The 5,124-nt window shown below is 51.5% G+C and overlaps 1 long non-coding RNA gene across 3 annotated transcripts; it reads right to left on the bottom strand.

Moving 5' to 3' along the window:
* Positions 1 to 2,070: 2,070 nt before the first annotated feature.
* Positions 2,071 to 4,783, bottom strand: LOC127681692 (uncharacterized). 3 transcript variants are annotated; one of them, XR_007977149.1, is made up of 3 exons: positions 4,592 to 4,783; positions 4,302 to 4,491; positions 2,071 to 3,762 (listed from the first exon to the last, which is right to left on the bottom strand). It is a non-coding gene; the product is annotated as an uncharacterized LOC127681692 (long non-coding RNA). The 3 variants fall into 3 exon arrangements; XR_007977147.1 differs by having other exon boundaries at positions 2,071 to 2,779; positions 3,650 to 4,491; XR_007977148.1 differs by having other exon boundaries at positions 2,071 to 2,414; positions 2,645 to 4,491.
* Positions 4,784 to 5,124: the final 341 nt, after the last annotated feature.

The raw sequence follows: 5,124 nt of genomic DNA on the forward strand, positions 1-5,124 counted from the left end.
GATACATCAGAAGAGGGCATCAAATACCCATTACAGATGGTTGTGAGCCACCATGTGGTTGCTGGGAGTTGAACTCAGAAAATCTGGAAGAGCAGTCAATGCTCTTAGCCACCGAGCCATCTCTCCAGACCCCCAAGGCAACTCTTTTGTTGTTGTTGTTGTTGTTGTTTGGATTTGGTTTCTTTGAGACAGGGTTTCTCTTTATAGCCCTGGCTGTCCTGGAACTTACTCTGTAGACCAGGCTGGCCTGGAACTCAGAAACCCGCCTGCCTCTGCCTCCCAGAGTGCAGGGATTACAAGCGTGTGCCACCACTGTCCGGCTCCAAGGTAACTATATAAAGGCAAATATTTAATCATGCTGGCTTACAGTTTCAGAGGTTTAGCTCATTATCATCCCGGTGAGGAGCACGGCAGCGTGCAGGGAGACATGATGCTGCAGGAGAATCTGTTCTGGGAGTTCTACATCTCCATCTGAAGGCAGCCAGGAGGAAACTGGAATCCCACACTGGGCAGAATGAGCATAGAGATCTCAAAGTCCACCCCCACAGTGACTGGCTTCCTTCAATAAGGCCACACCCACTCCAATAGGGCCACACCTCCTAATAGTGCCACTCCCTGGTTTGAAGGCATGAAGAGGGATTATGAAGAGCAGCTGCAATTGATGGCCCAGGACAAAAGGGGTCATGCAAAGGATTTGAGGCTTGGCACAACGAAGAGAACCTATGAGAGGTTATTGGTGAAGCCTAGTTACAGCGGAAGGCTCCAGTGTATTGGAGATGCCAGTACCATGGGATGATCACCAAGAACAGCAGCAGCAGTGGAGTGGATCAACCTGAGCTACTGAGGGCAGAGCTAGAGAAGTGACATCAGCTCTTTGGAGGAGCCCAGAAGATCATGTGTGGATCCCAGACACTGAAACAAGAAGCTGTAACATTGAAGTTGCCTTGGAGACCCAGAGATGTTTGAGATGCCAGAGCCGTGGGCGATCTGCTGAGGAAAGTTGCTGACAGGGAGTGGAACCAGCCCAGGAGAAAGGAGTTTGTTACAGTCAGCAAAGATCAAAAAGAAGTTGGAGATCTGAAGACTTTTTTCACATCAGACATGGAGGTGCAGAGTTTGGAGTTTGCCCAGCTGGTTTCCTGTCTTGCTTTGGGAACAGTTAAGTGATTGGATAAATCTCAGAAGAGACCTTGAACTTTGGACTTTTAACATTGTTGAGACTGCTAGTGACTATGAGGACCTTTGAAGTTGGACTAAATATATTTTGCATTATGCTATGTTTAGGTGTGGGCCCCACAGACTCCAAGTTTTGAACAAGCCTATGAGGGCCAGAGAGTGAAATGTTATGGTTTGTACAGGCTCAGCCCAGGGAGTGGCACTATTAGAAGGTGTGGCCCCGTTGAAGTAGGCATGGCCTTGTTGGAGTGGGTTTATCATTGTGGGTATGGGCTTTAAGAGTCATCCTAGCTGCCTGGAAGCCAGTATTCTGCTAGCAGTCTTCAGATGAAGATGTAGAACTCAGCTCCTCCTGTACCATGCCTGCCTGGATGCTGCCGTGCTCCTGCCTTGATGATAATGGACTGAACCTCTGAATGTGTAAGCCAGCCCCAGTTAAATGTTGTCCTTATTATAAGAGTTGCCTTGGTCAAGGTGTCTGATCACAGCAGTAAAGCCCTAACTAAGACAGGGGCCAAACCTATTCAAACCGCCACAGAAGACCTGTCACTCCCTAGCCTGACACCCAGCATTGACTAGTTCTGTGGGATGCTGGACCAAGGGCATTAATATGGCTGTCTCATGTTGGAGATACAATGAGACCTAGATTCACAGCAGCATCCAATGCTGAGGAGCAGGGGAGCAGAACGGATCTCATTCACTCATTCACTCATTTATTCACGTCTGCACACAATGAATGCTGCTCTGCCCCTTTCTCTGCTGCAAATCTGACCATGACACCAGCCTCCGGAACACGAGCTTCATGGAGATCCTCAGAAGATGCAAAAAGATGCCTGTCTTAGTCAGGGTTTCTATTCCTGCACAAACATCATGACCAGGAAGCAAGTTGGGGAGGAAAGGGTTTATTCAGATTACACTTCCACACTGCTGTTCATCACCAAAGGAAGTCAGGACTGGAACTCAAGCAGGTCAGGAAGCAGGAGCTGATGCAGAGGCCATGGAGGGATGTTCCTTACTGGCTTGCTTCCCCTGGCTTGCTCAGCTTGCTTTCCTATAGAACTCAGGACTACCAGCCCAGGGATGGCACCACCCACAAGGGGCCCTCCCCCCTTGATCAGTAATTGAGAAAATGCCTCACAGCTGGATCTCGTGGAGGCTCTTCCCCAACGGAAACTCCTTTCTCTCTGACAACTCCAGCCTGTGTCAAATTGACACACAAAACCAGCCAGTACAATACCCTAAAAGGGGATGAAGGCAACAAGTCATTGAATTCCTCTGGGGAGACAGTGGGGGCTTTCTCTGAGGAGGGGGTACCCGAAGATTGATCAGCAACGGTTGGGAGAGTGTGCTAGGGGTAGAGAGCATCCGGGGACAAGGCCTGGAGCCTGGAGAGAAAGGCCGGCAAGCCATGAGTCCTGTGGTGCTGGAGAGTAGCGGGAAGGGAGAGGAAGAGAGAGCGTGGGGTTACCATTCTATCCCAAGAGCAATGGAAACTGCTCAACAGTTCTGGAAGGACCGTGGGATGACCAAGATGGACCATCTTGGAGGCTGTGTGGACAAGGAACCTCTTCGCATAAGGCTGGGTGGGATCTTGAGATTAGGGCTGGTGGTGCAGACAAGAAAGGGCGACCCTGAGACCAGGGTCACTGCCCTGAGACGGTGGGACGTGGCTGGCTGTTAAGTAACTTCGGGGGGAGGGGGGAAACTCCAAGTGACAAGTTGAGGATGGAGTGGCCAAGCCATCTGTGGCAGACCAATGGCTAATGGGAGTCAGTGAGGAGCCTGCTCAATGGAGCCACACCAAACGGGAGGGCACCGTTCTTGGAGACCGCAGGGAGGGGCTGGGGACGGCTCTGACCCGGGCGTTCTGTAAGAGCATCATGGTTTGAGCCTAGGTTGTTAAAGGGGGCGTTCTGTAAGAGCATCATGGTTGAGCCTAGGTTGTCAAAGGCCACCGCTTGGGTTTCACCTCAACACTCAAGTTTCTTGGTTTTTAACCCAAACCAAGCCTGACTGGGTTACACTTTCAAAGTGTGGCCAACCTAGAGGCTCAGAGTCCGCAACAGCGATAGCTGGCTTTCCTTGTGAGGCGTTCTCACTTATTCTGCTAGGCATCCGCCTAGAGGCAAACCGGAAAGGGAGTAAGCTGGGTAAGCTGAAGTAAAGTGGGTAAGCTGAAGTGGTTGAGAAGGAAGGGCTCTGTCTGCTGGGGGCAGGGCTTCGCCTCATTTGTATTTGGCAGCTTTTTAAGAGTTCCCCCTGGCAGACCAGGAACTGACACCAAGCACTCACAGTAGAAAGCCCTAGGTCCCAGTCAAGGACCCTCGTAGTGACGCATACAGAAGCCCCAGTGTTGTAAGTGCGACAGAACAGCCTCAGGCTCACCAAGACACTTTTTCATAGCAATTATTATTTGTTTGTTTGTTTGTTTGTTTAAGAAAGGCTCTTGTGGTTGGGCGGTGGTGGCACAAACCTTTAATCCGGGCACTTGGTAGGCAGAGCCGGGCGGTTTTCTGATTTCGAGGCCAGCCTGGTCTACAGAGTGAGTTCCAGGACAGCCAGGGCTATACAGAGAAACCCCCGTCTCTGAAAACAGCAAAACAAAAACAAAAACAAAACAAAAAACAAAAAAAGCTCTTGTGAGTTGGGCAGTGGTGGCGCATGCCTTTAATCCCAGCACTTGGGAGGCAGAGGCAGGCAGATTTTTGAGTTCGAGGCCAGCCTGGTCTACAGAGTGAATTCCGGGACAGCTAGAACTATACGGAGAAACCCTGTCTCGAAAAACCAACCAACCAACCAACCAATAAATAAATAAATAAATAAATAAATAAATAAATAAGAAAGGCTCTTGTGTAGTCCAGGTGGAGCTCAAGTATACAAATGACAGACTTGGGCCCGTTTGTGCAGGGCTAGGATCGAACCCAGTGCTTCCTGCCTGCCAGGTGGCCGCTCTTCTCCCCGACCTACATCCCTAGCTCTCTGTGGCCCTAGCCCCGCAGGGTCCTAGCCCTCCACGGGTATTTATCTTTCTAGGCCCAGTTCCTCTGAAAGAAGCAATCAAAGCACTCCGCCCAGGGCCAGTAAGTCCCAAGGATTTAAAGAATTCATTAGCTCGTAGAAATGACCCGTGTCTGTGTCCTTCCAAAGAGCTGGCTCCAGTTGCAGCCTTGGCAAGGCCACAGGGCAAGCAGGGCAGAGTTAGGAGGTTTCCATGTGAAACAGGCCGATGCCCTGGATACAGGCAAGGGGAGGGGACAGGCCTGTCGGGTGCAGCGTCTGGTCACACGCAGAGAATATCTGTCTCATGCTGTTCTCCTGGATTCAATCACAATAAAACAATGCAGAGGCCACATTATCAGGGTCCCCCCCCCCCATTTACAAAGGAAGACACTGAGGCACCAGGGACCTGCCTTACGTGGTTTGGCTCCTAAGGGTTAGCAGTGGTCTTCCTGTTCCCTCCGGACTCTGCCCACGCCTTCCTCGCAGCTTCCATGGCTCCGCCCCAAGGCCCCGCCCACTGACCTGTGGGTTCCACCAGGACAGGGGCACCTTATCTCCAGTGCCTGCCCTTAAGACACTGGCAAACCGTGGTTTCGTTTTGCTAAATAAAGTAGGCCATAGGGCAGGGGTGGAGCTCTGCATGCACTGAGCATGCGCCAGGCTCTGCGTGGCTTTCATTTCATTCCCTGGCCCTGCTAAAGAGTTCGGGGTAGGGGCAAGGGAAGGGGAGCAATGGGCTGGAGAGATGGCTCAGTGGGTAAGGACCATGAGGACCTGAGTTTAGATTCCAGGGCCATGTAAAGCTGAGGGAGGTTGGAGGCAGGAGGATCGCTGGGACTTGGTGGCTGCCAGGCTAGCTCCGGCTTCAGTGAGAGGCCCTGTCTCGTGGGAGTTGGGCAAAGGAAAAGGGGAGCAGAGCACCCTACGTCTCCCTTTGCACACATGTAC

The sequence above is a fragment of the Apodemus sylvaticus genome, chromosome 3 (assembly GCF_947179515.1).
Source record: "Apodemus sylvaticus chromosome 3, mApoSyl1.1, whole genome shotgun sequence".
In the NCBI taxonomy this organism is placed as follows: Eukaryota; Metazoa; Chordata; class Mammalia; order Rodentia; family Muridae; genus Apodemus; species Apodemus sylvaticus.